This window comes from Notamacropus eugenii, chromosome 2 (assembly GCF_028372415.1).
Source record: "Notamacropus eugenii isolate mMacEug1 chromosome 2, mMacEug1.pri_v2, whole genome shotgun sequence".
Classification (NCBI taxonomy): Eukaryota; Metazoa; Chordata; class Mammalia; order Diprotodontia; family Macropodidae; genus Notamacropus; species Notamacropus eugenii.
Window position 1 is genome coordinate 38241877 of NC_092873.1, and position 16963 is coordinate 38258839.

Genomic DNA, 16963 nt, shown 5'->3' on the forward strand with positions numbered 1-16963 from the left:
TTGATTGAAAGGTATTACTACTTTGAAGTATATGTTTACTTATACAGAAATGTGGGGAAAAGCTAGCCTTTATTTTCCTGTCATTCTTCCCCCTACCTATTCTAAACGCTGCTGTATATTTTTCTTTGCTATAGAGGAGGGGGGAGACTTCAAGAATCCAGATTTTCCCTTGCCATCTTTAATTGGCTCTGAATAAAAGCAGGATTTGCAAAATGCTGACTATCACTTTCACCAGTGATAGTGGGAACTCCATAAATGAAAAATGGTCATGGGTCATTTCTTCCAAGTTCAACAATATATAGAAAAAGAAAAACCCTTGCAAAAAGTGTGAAGGAGAAGCCATTTTTCACTTTTTCTTATGAAAAGGCCCCTTTGGTTACCTTCAGGAGGACTTGTTATCAGCAGACTTCTGTCCTAAGTAGATTAGAATAAATTTTAGAACTGGAAAATATACAAAGTGGCATTATCTCTCCCTCTCTTTTTCTGAGTACTTTCCAAGCTCTAATGTGATTTTAAAAACCTTTCATAAACATTTTCATGTCATCCTCATGACATTTTTTTCATGTAAAATAAGAGAGATTCCCTATTTCACAGATGGGGAAACTGAGGTGCAAATTAGGCGACTTGTAAGTGATGAATTAATCAACAAGCATTTAATTAAGCACCTACTGAGTGTGGGTGCTGGGGATACAAAAACAAAAAAATGAATCAGTCTCTTCTCTCAAGCCTTTTACTCACATTAGCCCAGTGAGACATGTTTTATTATCCTCATCTTACAGATGGGAAAACTGAGGTTAAGTGATTTGCTTTAAGATCTCACAAATGGTAAATGTGAGTGGATTCAAAGCTGCATCAATCTCTTGTGATTCCAAGTTCAGTACTCTTACCATTGTGTCCTGCTGCCTCCCTTGGTCTTATGGTATAACTAATGCCTCTATTTCCCTAAATATTAGGGTTTTCCAAGAGTATAAACTAGATTTATCTCTAGTTCCTCACCATAGTTTGAAGCTTTGGGATTATATTGTTTCAGTATCTTGGGATCCTAGATCTAGGACTGGAGGACATCTCTGAGGTCCCCTATACCAACCCCCTGACTTTCCAAACGGTATTGGAATCCAGGTCCTTGGACTGGAAAGCCACAGCCCTTTCCACTGGACCACACACAGGCAGTCTTCCAGGGACCTGATCCAGTCAACTCTTTACCTAATACTCTGGACCCTGGCAGGGGGAAGCTCATTTTGGTTTCAGATCTTCCCATTTCCTTTTATTTTTCTAAGGGAAGCATTTTAAAGTGAGGCTTTCAGATGCTTGGTATTGATCCAGGTGAGGTTAGGGATCAAACTAGAAAAGTGCACTAGCCCTGAAGTCAGAGGACCTGGGTTCAGATTCCACCTGTAAAATCAGGGAGCTGGAACTTTCAGAGTTGGCCTCTGAAATCTCTTCCAGGCCTATGGTGCTATGCAGTTAAGACAGTAATTAGCCCCTAACCTCCAAACCATGGGCCATGGTTCTACTGGGATAAGCCTTACTCTGTTGATCTTGGGTGAATTCATCTCTCTGAGCCTGTTTCTTCCTTTGTAAAAAAAAAAAAAATGAGGTTGGACTAGATGGTCTCTGAGATAGCGTCCAGCTTTGGATCTGTGATCCTGTGACCTGGGTTCAAATCTTAACTCTGCCACTTATAACCTTTGTGACTTTGGAGCAAATTATTTTATTGTTGTTGTTTAGTCTATTAGCTATGTCTGACTCTTTGTGACCCCATTTGTGTTTTTCTTGGCAAGGACACTGGTTTGCCATTTCCTTCCCCAGCTCATTTGACAGATGAGGAAACTGAGACAAACAGGGTGAAGTGACTTGCCCAGGGGCATACACCTGTCTGAGGTGAGATTTGAATTCAGATCCTCTTGACTCTAGGGCTGGTACTCTATCCACAGCACTCCCCTAGCTTCCTGAGTAGAAAGGAAAATATTGAGCACATGTAAAGGACTATTATTACTGTAGCCTGCCTGTCTCCAAAATAATAGCTTGAGAGGTTCATCTTTCTAAGTCACTGACTGCATGGCCCATTCTAGCTAACTGATTACTGATTAGTTATTAGTCATTAGTTATTCTTTTAGTGTTTCCCTCTGGAAGAGTTTTGGCCTGAAGGTAGATACCAGTTTTGCATCTTTAAGCATGCTCCTTCTCCTTTTTGAAATGGAAGTGGGGCTGGATACCATTTCTGAGCCCCTTGGAGGTTATAGGTGGCAGAAACTGCATCATTAAAAAATCTTTGTATCCCCAACCAAAATGAATGAAGACTGTCTGTTACCCAGGTTTTAATGTACCTGTCATACAGAATTCTTCTTACTCTTTGTAATTGATCAGCACCTGGAATTCTGGGAAAGTTTTCATTGTATTCATTGAATTCATCTAATCACATTAAGAAAGAGATTTTAAGCTTTAGAAACAAGATTCATTAGTCAGATCATTGAAGACTCTCAAGTTAAAGTTCAGTAAGTTTATTTAGTCTTCTATCCTCCTGTTAGGGTCAGATGACAGCAACACCTTTATTAGAGAAGATTGTGCTCTTCAGATTTTAAGCTAGACTGTGAGCTTTGTCTTTGAAAGCAGAGAAGGGTTTTTTTTTGTTTGTTTTTGTTTTTGCCTTTTCTAGTATTTCTAGTGCTTAGCAAAGTGCCTGGCACAAAGTAGGCATTTAATAAAAGCTAATTGACTGACTGACTAGAAGGAATTTTAAAGATTCCTCCTATCACCCTCTTTAGTTTTGCAGGTAAGAGATTGGGAACCAGAGAGGTCAGGTGATTTGACCAGTCACACAAGTAGGTTATAGAACAAATCATAGAAACAATTGTGAAATAAAATGATAATGATAATATAACATGCCAGAATTTCTGTGATGCAACTAAAGCCATCCTCAGAGTGAAAATCATATCCTTGAGAGCTTATGTTAACAAAATAAAAAAAGGGATGATTAGCATGCTGAAAATGCAGTTTAAAAATGAGAAAATCAACAAATAAAACCAAACTAAAAATAAAAGAGGAAATCTTGAAAATTAGAGGAGAAATGAGTAAGTTGGAAAACAAAAGACTAAAAGCTGGTTCTTTGAAAAACCTAACAAAATCAATATACCTTTGGCTAACCTGATGAAAAAGAAGGGGGCGAAAAATCTAGTGAACAAAAATTTTAAAAAATGAACATGATAAAATCTTATCAAGCAGAAAATAGATCATCAATGAGAAATGACTCCACACAGTTATGTGCTAGCTATACCAACAATTTAAAACTGAGGATTATCTACGAATATTAAAAAAATGCTGAAATTAGCAAAGGCATGTAGCACTAAATAAGAGTCAATACTCATTAGGACTTCAATGTAATACATTTGTACTAAGGGATCCATTTATTCAGCATTACTCTGGGGGAAAAGTAGTTTATTTTCCATGCTATTAGTGACCCACTTGCTCTCATCTGATTATTATCATAATGTCTGAAAGCACCAAGCCTATGACCTGCTATTGTGTGCTCATCCAGCTCCATTTCCTCCCTTAGCCATGCTCTGCAGAAGGAAGGGCATGGAAGTGGACTTGCCCACCCTTTCCACCTAGGTAGAAAAATGTAATATATAACCGTAAAAGCATTTGTAGGTCCCTGGTGGGGACCTTAGAGGTCATCTAGTCCAGGACTTCTTGACTTTTGTGTGTCCTGGATCCCTTTGGCAGTCTGAGGAAGCCTAAGGAATCCTTTCTCACAATCATGTTTTTAAATGCATGCAATAAAATACATTAGATTAGAAAGAAACCAAAGATTGGTGGTTGTTTTTTTTCCCTGTGCAAGTCACAACCTCTACCTACTTTATTTTTCTCAGTTCCAAAGTAGGGATAAAAATATCATTTGCATCCTTTGTTGTAAGGAACAAATGAGAGAATATTTGTAAACTACTTAGCACGATGCCTGGCACATAGTAGACAATAATGCTTGTCTCCCCTTCCCTTTCTCCATTCCTCCATTCTTCCCTCCCTCACTTCCTTCCTTCTTTCCTCAGATCCCTTGAACTCCATCCATGGACTTCTTGGGGCTCTATAAACTACAAGATAAGGGCCCTTGATCTAATCCAATACCCTCATTTTACAGAGAAAGAAACAGAAGAACAGAGAGGAGATAAAATGTGTCCAGGGTTATGCACTTAGCAACAGATAAGGATTTGAATCCAGGTCCTTGGACTTTACCTAGGGGCAGCTAAGTGGCGGAGTGGATAGAGTGCAGGGCCGAGAGTCGGGAAGACTCATCTTGCTGGGTTCACATCTGACCTCAAATCTGACTCTTAACTAGCTCTGTGACCTCAGGCAAGTCACTTAACCCTATTTGCCTCAGTTTCCTCAGCTGTCAAATGAGCTGGACACAGAAATGGCAAAACATTCCAGTATCTTTGCCAAGAAAACCCCAGATGGGGTCACAAAGATTCATATACAATTGAAATGACTGAACAACAACCACCTTGGATTTAAATTTGGCACTCTTTCACTTGTACCTGTCTGTCCCTCTACACATATTTCTGATATCTAGGTCTGAATTCACAGACTTGTGGATTTAGAGGCTATCTAATCTCATTCTGACCCTCATTGTACAGATGAGAAAACCAAACAGAGGGGGCCAAGTGACTTGCCTAAGGTGACAAAGACAGTAAGGAATAGAGAGGTTGTTTCCATTTGGGTTCTGAGGATTGTGGATAGGGTCATGAATGTGGAGTAAGGAAGACCTGGGTGGAACTTGCTATCAAGGGAAGTCACTTGACTCTAGTGGTTGTCTCCCTGTCCCCTCTGGGATCCAATACAGAATTTTCTGTTTGGCTTTTGAGGCCCTTCCTGACCTGGTCCCTTCTTTCCTTCCTCGCTTCCCTCTCTGTCTTCTACAGTCCAGCACTACCAGCCTTCTTGGTTCTCACAATCATCCAGCTTGGGACTTTTTCCCCCATTGCCCTCTCATCCCGTGTGCTCGATGGAGCCTCACCTTTTCTCTGGCTTCTTCAAGGCTTAGCTCAAACCCCACCTTAGAGGAAGCTCCTCCTCTTCCCCCCAACTGCTAGTGTCCTTCTTCCAAAATTACCTACCATTTACCCCTCAAATGTAAAGTTTTTAAAATGATGTCTTCCCCATTGGAATGGGAACTTCTCATGAGTAGAGACCCTGTTTGTCCTTAGCACAGTGCCTGAAACTTAGTAACCGCTTAATAAATGTTTGTTGACTGAGTGATTCTCCGAGCCTCAGTTTCTATTTTGTTTGTTTATTTTAGGCAATAGGGTTAAGTGACTTGCCCAGAGTCAAATAGCTATTAAGTATCTAAAGCCATATTTGAACTCAAGTTCAACTGACTCTAGGGCCTGTGCTCTATCCACTTCAGCACCTAGCTGTCCCCCACCCCGCTCCAGTTTCCTCTAAAGTAAAATGAGAGTTTTGGACTCAAAATCTATGGCCTTCTTTCCACTATATCACTCTGTGTCCAGTTTCTCTTGGGAGAGCTGGAAAATAGATGTCTGAATTTTCCTTCATAAAAAGGAGAGGAAGAGGAAGACAAACAGCATTTTCTGTATAGCTTCAGCCACAGAAATAGCAGTGGAGTGGCCTTCAGGAGTCCTGGGCTTCAGTTGGGACCTGCCACTAATGGGTGGTCTTCTCCTACAAATCTGTTCCCCTTTTTGGGTGTCCGTTTCTTCATCTGTAGCAAAGGGGGCTAGACCCAATGATCTCTCAGGTCCCTCCAGTTCTAACAATGTGTGAATCTGAACTGGTGGATCCATTGTTGGCCCCTAGGTTGAGGGAACTGTTTCCCCCCCTGCTCTGATACCCAGAACAAACTGCCTTCCAGATGATTTCATTGCTCTGCCTAGGGCCTGTGAATAGATTTGCATTGTAATTGCAATACAGCTTAAACCACCGAAACCAAACCTCCTTCCCCCCACCCACTGAGCTGCTCTCAGCTGGCCTGCATGCATGGCTGCATTTGTTCTGGCTGTGCTCTCTATCTGCTCCCCCTTACCTCCTAGCCCCCAGGCTCACCCCATGGGTGGCAGCTGTCAGTGTGAGCCAACTTTTTTTTTTTGTTATTGATGCGATTGCTTGTTATTTCATATTTAAATTCTCTGGGGAAAGGATATAGTGCATGCCCCATCATTTCTACGCTACCTCTTCCCCCTCCCCCACCACCAGCCCTGTCGCTATGGAGAGGACCCCTACTGGGAGCTGGCCAGATGGTAGAAAGGTACTGTGCCTCCTCCCCCACTCCCCAACCCCCACCCGACTGTTAAGAGCTGGTTCACCAGAGAACAATTGTTACAATGACCACAATAATGTAAAGGAAAGCAACCTTGAAAGACTTAAGAACTGTGATAAAAACAATAACCCGCCATAACCTCAGAAGATCAAGGAGGAAACATGCCTCCCCTCACCTGATAAAGAAGCAAGGGGCTGCAGGCACAGGATACATATATTTTTAGATGTGGCCAATGTGTAGATTTGCTTTGCTTGGCCACACTTAGTTGTTATAAGGGAGAACTGATGTGCAGGATTTGGTATCCAAGGACCTAGGTTCAAGGCCTGGTGCTACCAGGCCTTGTGCAAGTCACCTACCCTTTCAGAGCCTCAGTTCTCCCATCTGTAAAATGAGAGGGTTGGATTATATGATCTCTAAGGTCCTTTCTAGCACTAAATCTATAATTCTCTGATTCAAGGAGGGGCAATGATGTCAAAAAATAAAAATAAAAGGAAAGAAGTGTCAGCAGCATCAAAAATATGCTCCAGAGAGAAAGCTGAAGGAAATTCAGCACAGGACAGTCATAAGCAATCTGTTTTGTTATTATTGTTAAAATTAATCTATGAATGGGGACTAGACTTGTGATTTCATCGGTACGAAGTACCTGGAACCCTTCCCTCCCATTGTTCCCAATGCAGGTATTCTTATTTTGCTTGGAAATTAACCTGATCTCTCTTCTCTTTATAAGCTGCAAATGGAAGGAACCAACATGTCTCTATATAAACAGCAGACCTCTAAATCAGTAGCTTTCCTCTGCAACTTTATGGTCTTAAGAGAGTTGGCTGGAGTGTTTAGTGAGTTAGACAGCACCACACATCCACAATGTGTGAGAGGTACGATGTGGGCTCAGGTCTTCCTGGCTTTCAGGCCTGCTCTCTATCCACTATAGGGGCAGCTAGGTGGTACAGTGGATAGAGCACCACTGCAGGAGTCAGTAGGACCTGAGTTCAAATCTCACCTCAGACACTTGACACTCACTAGCTGTGTGACTTTGGGCAAGTCACTTAACCCCAGTTGCCTCATCCTGGGTCATCTCCAGTCATCCTGATGAATATCTGGTCACTGGATTCAGATGGCTCTGGAGAAGTGAGGTTGGTGACCTGCACAGCTCTCCCTCACTCAAAACAAAGTTAAATGCAAGTCATGTCATCATTTCTCTGATGGCATGGTCTTCTTCGGCCGAACACACACACACACTCACACACATACACGCACACACACTATCCACTATACTGTGCTGCCTTTAAAAGAACTCCATATACTGGAAGTTAATGGTATAAGTATAGTCTCCCCCTCCCTTTTTTTTGTATCTTGAAATATTCATTATTGTTGATGTTTGTCAAGTTCACAATTTTAAAAAATTTGGAAGACAAAAATAACTTGGAACAACAACAACAAAAAAGAGCTGATTCACATGGCCTAATATTGAAACTGGCAAGGGAAGGCAAAAGATGAATTTCCTATTTTCACTGATGTGGGAAACTTCCTTTTTGTAAAGAGAACATGTTTTTCTCAAAGCCAGCTAGGATGAAATCAAGACTGGGGGCTGGGATTCTAGCTTCTAGAATCCAAAGGCAAGATACTTAGATAGCATCTTATCCAACCCTCTTATTTTATAAGGGAGAAAACTGAGGCCCAGAAAAGGGAAGTTATTTGCTCAAGGTTACACTACTAATTAGGGGCAGAATCTGGACTAGAACTTGGGTCTCCTATATCATACTCCTCTACTCTTTCCACCCTTTGGCATAGCCTGTCTAGGGGAAGTTTGATCATGGGACCCATTGCTTATGAATAGGGTTGATTTTTCCATTGGGATCACTCCTTCCCTGTAATAATAAGTATCATCAAAATTTTTATGCATCATTTACAAAGGGCTAATATGTGGAAAATTCAAAAGTGTTCTATACTGTGTGTGAGGTACCCATCAATGCTTTAGAAAGCAATGCCAGAAAGTTGGCCATACCTCTTGATCAGGAAATGTTGCTAAATGAATTTAGAGGTCTTCTGTTCATGCAGAGACAGATTTGTTCCTTCCATTTGTAGCTTATGAAGAGAAGAGAGATCATGTTAATTTCCAAGTAGAAAAAGATTCTTATTCATGGCGCCTCCCTAAATGATCTCCTCAGGCTCTATGCTGGGGGATATTGCTGTTATTGAGAGCGTGTTATGAATGTCACTGAGTTCTTCTGAGTAGGTCCCATTTTGGATCTGTGATGCTGAATTCTGCATAATGCAGCTTCCTATTGCATCGTAGACTGAAAGCTGGAAGGGACCTTAGAAGGCAGCTAATCCAATCCTCTCATTTTGCAAAGGAGGAAACAGTCTCACAGAGGTGAGGAGATAAACCTGGCATCATACAGTGAATGGGATTTGAATCCAGGTTCTCTTGCTTCAGATCCAGTGCTCTGTCCATTTCTGATATCATTCTATTAAAGAAATAAAAGAAGCTATGCAGTATAATGGAATACTACTTGAGTCCAGAATCAGAAGACATGGGTTTAGTTTACTAGCTGTGTAATATAGGCAAGAGCCTCATAAGATCCTGGAATTCTGAATGAACAGGGACCTTAGAGATGACCTGGTTTAGCCCCCTTATTTTACCAAAGAGGAAATTTGAAGCCCAAAGAGAGGAGGCAGTTTGCCCATGGTCACATTGGTAGTGACTAACAGGGCTTAGTTTCCTCAGTCTAAGATAAGGAATAACTATAATAGCTGAACTCTCTAAGGTGCTTTAAGATTTTCAAAGTGTCTTGCACACATTATCTCATATGAACCTCAAAGAACTTGTCAAGGCTTAAAGCGTTATGGAAATGTGAACCACTGATGGTTAAAATTATTAGTACACTTTATATAGGCCATTGATGCTCAAAGCCTTAACTTATATCTCCTGTTACCCAAATGTTATGGAAATGGTTCAGATGCATAGGCTTGAGAATTCACTTTCTCTGCCTTTTAGTTGGGGTGTGTGTTGGAGAGAAACAAGGGAATTGATGCTATTAATGAATTGCCTTGATAAACCTAAAAGAGTTCAATTCAAAAGAGTTGGTTCTAGCTGTCCACACAGGAAGAACCAAGCAAATGAGGAATGCTTATTATATCTAGATTGTGGTTTTGACTGATCCCTAAGCATTTATTAAGTCCCTTGTATATACCAGAGACTGCTAGTTTCTGGGGATGCAAAAACAAGGAGCCAACAATCTAACCAAAGGAGGCAACATGTTTATATAAATGTATATAGATAAATAGATGCAAACTGATACAACACAAATGCAAGGTAATTTTGGAGGAAAGGTGCTAGTCACTGAGGTGGTCAAGAAAAGATTCACATAGATTGTGTTTCAGCTGAGCTTTGAAGGAAATCAGAGATCTGAGAGGCAGAGATAAGAAGAAGTGTGAACTTCTCAGGCTGGTGGAAGAGCCATTGCAAAGGTACTGAACTGGGAGATGGAACATTACTTATAAAGAACAGTAACAAGGCCAGTTTGGCTGGCCTTTACTTTAGTGGGGAGTATATATAACCAGGCTGTAATGTTAGGTTGGAAACAGAAGAATGATAATCAAAGGAGTTAGTGGTTGGCTCATAGAACTGGTCTATCGCTGCCTTTATCTTGGACAAATGATGCCAATGGATAATGAAGCAGTTAAGATTGCCATTGGGAAATTGTACAGTTCATTTAATGTTACCAATCTTCGTGCAAAAAAGACCCATCTTAAAAAAAAAAAAACCAACTTTACTTGTCTAGTGGTGGTGTATAGCTAGAGTCATAGAATGGAAAGGTGATGTTGAGGACCACCCAAAGGACTGGGGAGGGAGGAGAGAGAAAGACAGAGAGAGAGAGAGAGAGACAAACAGAGAGAGACAGACAGACAGACAGACAGACAGAGACAGAGAAACATAGCCCATTCATGTAATTGATAGGCTACAAAATGAAATTCATACAATGGCAGGAACATTTAGGGAATACCACCAGCACATGAGATCAACCCCCTGTGAAGGATTTATGGGAGATTATAGTCATGAGTTGCAGAAGATGGACGGGCATGTATTGGTTGTGATTTGCAGTATTAAAGAGAATACCTACATAGAAGAACTCACTGACAAATTGGAAGATTAGAACATTCTGTCATTGATCCCTTTGTTTCATCTGGTCTTGAAATGAAGAAGCCTCTTTGTCACCGTTTTAGAAATCAGAGGAAAGATCCAGAGATGCCACGGCTAAGCATCTACCCAGGGAGGTCAGTGCTAAAAAGAAAGGTCCCATATGCACCAAGATATTTACAGCAGCACTGTTTATAATAGCAAAGACCTTGAAACAAAGCAGATGACTCTCAACTAGGGAATGGCTAAAAGAGCCACAGGACATGAATGTAAGAGAATATGACAGCACGGTGAGAATTGATAAATATGGTAAATACAGAGCAGCATAGGAACACATATGAATAGTTGCAAAGTGAAGTAAGTAGAACTAGGAAAAAAGCATAAACAACAGATACCAAAAAGTCAGTGGAAAGACTAAAAACAATAAAAAAGAAACTGTGTGAAATTATAATGACCAGTCTTGACTCCAAAGGAGATATGAGAAATATCCCTTCTTTGTAGAGGTGGAGGACTATGGGTAAGGGATGCAGTATATCACATCAAAGTTTTTCATTATGTTGATAAGTTTTTTTTAAGGTATTGTTTTGTTTGTTTTTATTTTAAAATTTCATTTTATTCTTTGTTATGAGGGACAGCTCCCTGGGAGGGGGAGAGGAGAGAGGCAAAATGGGATACATGGGTAATGTAAAAACAGAAGACTTGACTAACGGCTTAAGTAGACATGGTATTTCTGCATCCTGCAGTGCTCTATGTTGCACATTTTCCACCATTTCATCATATAGCCTCCATCAGTCAATAAGTCTAGGCTCCTTAACTTATCTGTAATTTCTGGCAGCCCTGACCTAGTCTTGTATTAATAGCATAATCTCCTGTGTTTCTGTGAGCACACATGACTCAACCATTTGTTTCAAGCTTCTTCATCAAGTTATCAGTCTAGTTGTTGTTATTACGATGTTGGCATCCCTGGGCTGAAGTACAGGCCACTGGTAAGTCTGGCAGGGAGCACCCTCATGGAGCAGCTGTGTCCTTTGGCAGCCTACACCTTGGCTGGGAGTCCTGCTGGCTGTGAGCTGGGGAATATGAACCTGTTGAAAAGATTGGCTTACCTAGCTGTCTGGAAAGCACTGTGACTTTCTCCTCCAGGCTATCACTTCCCATCATTACAACCTTGAAACCATTGTTCATCTTGCCCCAGAGAGCTGCTTCTCCTCCTTGGAATCCTGCCCAGGCCTGCTAAGAGGCTTGAGTTTATCCTGACACGGAGTCTTGTGTCACCTGCTAATTTGCTGGAATTGCCCCATCTTCAGGGCTGATCTTGGAAAGGCTTGTGTGCCACTTTCTGTGGGGAGATGGGGGTTCACAACTCTACTAAAAGCATGTAATTCTCGGGAACTTCTCTGTCTGCTCAGGAGTGTTTGGTGGCAGGAAGAAGGCATTTCTTTCCTCTCCCTTCTTTCTCTTCCCTTTCCTTAGAGCCAGCAGAGTGGATAGAGGGCTGGGCTTGAAGTTAGGAAAACCTGGCTTCACTTTCATCCTGAGGTCAATATAGTGACACCAGGTAACCTCTCTCAAACTCAGTTTCCCCATCTGTAAAGTGGCACTATTAACTTCCTGCCTTGTGAGATTCTTATTAGGATCAAATGAGATAATATTGGTAAAGTACTTTGCAAACCTTGAAGGGCTATATGATCATAAGCTATTGTTGTAGTGGCTATTCTGGAGCCAGAGCAGGAAGTGGTCCTTGGACACATCCAACTGCTGAGTGGTCAGTTGGAGAGCCGGCTGGCTTAGAATGTGGGAGAACAGGTTGTAGCTCTTCCAGTGAGTGGCCCTGGGACCTGAAGGGATCATTTCTCTTTTCTGGCCCTCAGCTGGCCCTCTCACAGTCCCTCTTAGCTGCACATTGTGTGGCCCATCATTATCGTTGGTGATAATTCACAGCAAACCAGAAGTTCCAAAGTCATGATGGGCTGGTCTGGCAGTGCATATGGATAATGAATTTGGAGTCTGAGGACCTGGTTCAAATCCTGCCCCTGATGTTTACTACATATGTCATCTTGGATAAGTCACTTAACTTCCCTGAGCCTTGGTTTCTTCATCTATAAAATGAGAGAGTTGGAATAAATGGTCTCTGAGGTCCCTTCTGCGAAGTTAGGTGGTACCGTAGAATGCATAGAGCACTGGGCGTGGAATCAGGAAGACTCATCTTCTTGAGTTCAAATCCAGCCTCAAATACTTACTTGCTGTGTGATCTGGGGCAAGTCACGTCACCCTGGTTGCCTCAGTTTCCTTATCTCTAAAATGAGCTGGAGAAGGAAATGGCAAACCACTCTAGAATCTCTGCCAAGAAATGGGGTCATAAAGAGTCAGATACGACTGAATCAACTGAACACAGTAAGAAATCCCTACTGGTTCTAAGAGCACATATTTAGAATCAGAGGACCAAGGTTGAAATTCTACTTTCCCATATACTACCTCTATCACCTTGGCTAAGTCACCTAACTTAAAGTCATAGCTTCAGAGTTAGAGGGGATCTCAGACACCATCTAGTCCCACCCTCTCATTTTATAGATGAAGAAACTGAGGCCCTGAAAGGCCTGGGAAGAACTGGCATTTGTACCCAGGTCCTCTTACGCTAAATCATTGTCCTACCCTATATGGGCCTCAGTTTCCTCATCTGCAAGATGGGGGCATTGAACTAAATAGGCTTTAGGATCTCTTCCAGATACAAAGCAACAACCTGTGGTTCTTCTTGGCCCTTGGTTGGATGTTGCTCTCTGTTATCCCCTATCATCCTAGTGCTATTACTGCAGCTGAGTAGCCCAGTGGAAAGAGCACTGGGCTTGGAGTCAGGAAAACTTGAGTTCCAATTCAGCCTCAGGCACTTAGCTGTCTGCCTCAGTTTCCTCATCCATGAAACAGGGATGATAAGAGCACCTACCTCCCAGGATTATGATCAAATGAGATATTTGTAAAATGTTTAGCACTTTTAGGGCCTGGCACATAGTAGATCCTTAATAAATGCTCATTTTCCTCCACCCTTATTCCTCATATTAATTGTATGAATGCATAATCTCATAGCAGAGTGACAGCTGGCAGATGGGCATCTCTGGCAGAGGTGAACCCAAAAGCCTCTAACAGTGTGGCACAGAGGAAGGAAGAGGCACTTCTGCTCACCCATCTCCACTGTAGTGTTAGAGAGTGAGGTTCTTAGCTTCCTGTTGGGGAAGCAAGGCCTCCTCCATTGGCTCCCTGGGCTTCACTTTTGCTACCAGGGCATCTAAGCATGCCTGAGTGAGTCAAGGTCAGGAATTTTTCCAGGTTCTCCTTGACTAGTTTGATAAAATAGGATAGAAGGACAGAAAAAGTGAGGGCTTTGTGGGGAAAGGAGCAAGGGCTGAGCAGCTTTTTGGCATTTGTGCAGACAGCATGTCTCCTAGACAGAGCTGGAAGGGATGTCAGAGACCACCCAATCCCTACCCTTGATTACATAGATGAGAAACTGAGGCCCAGAGAGGTTAAGTGACTTATCCACAATCACATTGAATAGCTAGTCCCAGTTCCTAGTAGCTTAAAGTGAGATGATGTAATGAGGAGCACAATGGACTCAAAGTCAGAAAAACCTGAATTTGAATTCTCCCTAGATACTTACTAGAAAAATCCTTAATACCTTGTGCTTCAGTTTCTTCATCTGTAAAATGAGAGACTTGTATTTGATGGCTCCTACTGTATGTGTATATATTCTGTGTGTATGTATGTATGTATGTGCATATATACACACATAATGAGAAAAGAGAAGAGAGAAGGAAGACCTTGAGAGGCCTCCTGTAGAAGGTGGGATTTGAACTGATTTTTGAAAGAAACCAGGGAAGCCAAGAGGCTTAGGTGAGGATGTGGAACATTCAGGCATGTAGTGGAGATGTATCAGTCAGTCAACAAGCATTGATTAAGCTCTTACTATGGGGGCAGCTGGGTGGTACAGTGGATAGAGCATTAGGTTGGGAATCAAAAAGGCTTCCCAAGTTCAAATCTGGCTTCACACATTTACTAGCGGTGTGAGCTTCAGCAAATCACTTAACCCTGTCTGCCTCAATTTCCTCATCTGTCAAATGAACTGGAGAAGGAAATGGCAAGGCACTCTGGTATCTTTGACAAGAAAACCCCAAATGGGGTCATGGAAGAGTTGGGCAGGACTGAAGTGACTCAACAACAGATGTTCACTCAGGACTGAGGCACTGTGCTAAGCCCTGATGCTGCAGCCAGCGCAGTCCAGCAGGTCTGGGTCGCGGTTACGGGGCTCACAGAACCAGGATGAAAAGACAAGTGGGACACAGCAGTCTGAACAAGCTGAGTTTATTCTGGACATACTGAGCCAATAAATTAGGGGATTAGGGTGCTTCAATAGTAAAAAACCTAGGGGTAGCAAATGAGGCATGAAATAGAAGAGATTGTGATAAGCAGAAAGGGAGGCCTCAAGGCTTCTTTATTGGAATGTTATCCTGTATAGCAAAGGCCCTGATTCCTGGAACTTCAACACCTGAATTCAAGGATGTGCACCTGAGAACAATATATCACTTAACTTCTCAAGCCAGCTACTCTTCTCCCTTGGAGGAGGGGAACTCTTGATAAGAGGCTCTTTCAAACCCCTCAAGGTTCTCTACACCCTGAGACTACAAATAGATACAGAAAGGACAGCTCTTCCCTCAAGGAGATTACATTCTAATGGGGGAAGACAGCACATAAAAGAAAGCTAAAAGAGGAATCTTCTGGAGTTGAGTCAGTATAGGGATGGAGAATTCTTTGACCTGGTCTGGAGGAGCCAATCAGAAGGTGAGGCTGCACTGGCAGAGTACTTCCATGAGTGAGAAGGGGTGGAGGGAACTTCCAGGGAAAAGAGATTCCTCTGGGGCAGTAGAGAAAGTCCTGTGGAATTGTCATATCATGACCCAGTGCTGCAACTGGATCATAGACTCCTAAGTAGGCAGAGGAGAGGAAAGTATAAAGACTACTAGAGGGTAGAAAGAGACAGTTATGAAGAACTTTAAATACAAAGAGAGAGTATATAGGGAGAGATAAATTGTTAATCCTAGAAGTAATAGGGAGCCACTGGAGTTAATTGAGTAGTGGAGTCACATGGCTAGACCTATGCTTGAGGAAAATCACTTTAGCAACTGAGTGGAGGATAGAATGGAGTTGGGAGAAAGTCAAATCAAAGGGACCTGCAACCATCCAACTGAGAGGGGTTGAGGGTGGCAGTGACTGTGTAAGAGATATGTAAGTAGGAACAATAAGATTTAACAACAGATTAAGGAAACTGAGGCTCAGAGAGGTCATATGATCTTAGCTCCAGAGCTAGAAAAGGCCTTAGAGGCCATCTAGCTCACCCTGCCTTAACAGATGGGGAAACTGAGGCATAGAGAAGTTAAGTGATTGTTATATAGTGTTTAATGTTCTTAGAACTATTGCTCAGGTAGCTAATATAACTGCCTTTTGTCATTGAATAAGAGTGTTGAGGTGTAACCACTTTGTGTAGCCTCACTAAGTATCTTTGGACATGTGGTAGCAAATGGGAAGATGGTTATTATATGTGCCTCATCCTTTTCTCACCGGGTTTATATTTCTTCTGCTAGGTGTCTCTGTTTTGAAGTTTTTTCCATTCTATCTAGCTTGGAAATTATGAATATTCAGTATGATAACATCTATTTAAAACCTTCTCCTCTTCCTTCAGCCTTCATTTTTCTTTTTCCTCCAGAAAAAAAGCCAAGCCTTCAATGTGGTTATTTTCTGACTCCTCCCAAGGATGAGATCTTGGAGTTTCCTGGTATAGCTGTACCTCACGTAGACTCTAAACTCACTTCCCATAAAATGTTTGTCCCAAGAATCAGGCTCTACTGGATCCCTAGCTGACAAGGGAAGAGGCCCCAAGATGGCCTCCATATAATAACTTGAATTGTGATGCTGCTGTAGGCTAAGAGGATGCTTGGTAAAGTCTTCCTTCTCAGTGTCCCTCCCTCTCCTCCTCCTCAGGGTGGAAGCTGAAAACCAGACTTCAGTCTCTATTCAGAACTGGGAGAGTTTGACTTGATTGTCTTATTCTCAGTGTGTATGTGGGGGTGGGGTGGGGAAGGGCTATGGTCTAGCAGGATGCACAGTAGAGTCGTCCTTTTCAGCATCCCTTATCTCTCCTCCATTTCTGGTAGAAGGCCAGACTCTGACCTTCTTATTCAGGACTAAGGAGAGTTTCACGTGACTGTCCTGAATTGGGGTGGGGAGGGATTTCAGACTCCTTGAGAAGCGTCTGAGGTAGGGAATTATGTTTGGTGACTAGGAAGTCAGACCTAGGAGTCAGAGTGGCGAAATCTCACATAATGCCAGCATTTTCTTTTTCTGTCATCATACTTGTGACTGGCATGTGATTTTTCTAGAAGACAGGAACTTGTGCAACAAGTACAGAAATAGTCATAAGGAGAATAGAATGGTTTGGTAAGAGGTGAAAGGGAACTGAGTACTGTCATATTTCTGAGACCCAGGCACAAGAAGTCTGGCCTCTTTAG

At 42.1% G+C, this 16963-nt stretch overlaps 1 protein-coding gene across 3 annotated transcripts in view; it reads left to right on the top strand.

Annotated features, from left to right (window-relative positions):
- Window positions 1–16963, top strand: part of ABR (ABR activator of RhoGEF and GTPase) — a 289390-nt gene that overhangs the window by 26109 nt on the left and 246318 nt on the right. The window lies entirely within an intron of this gene.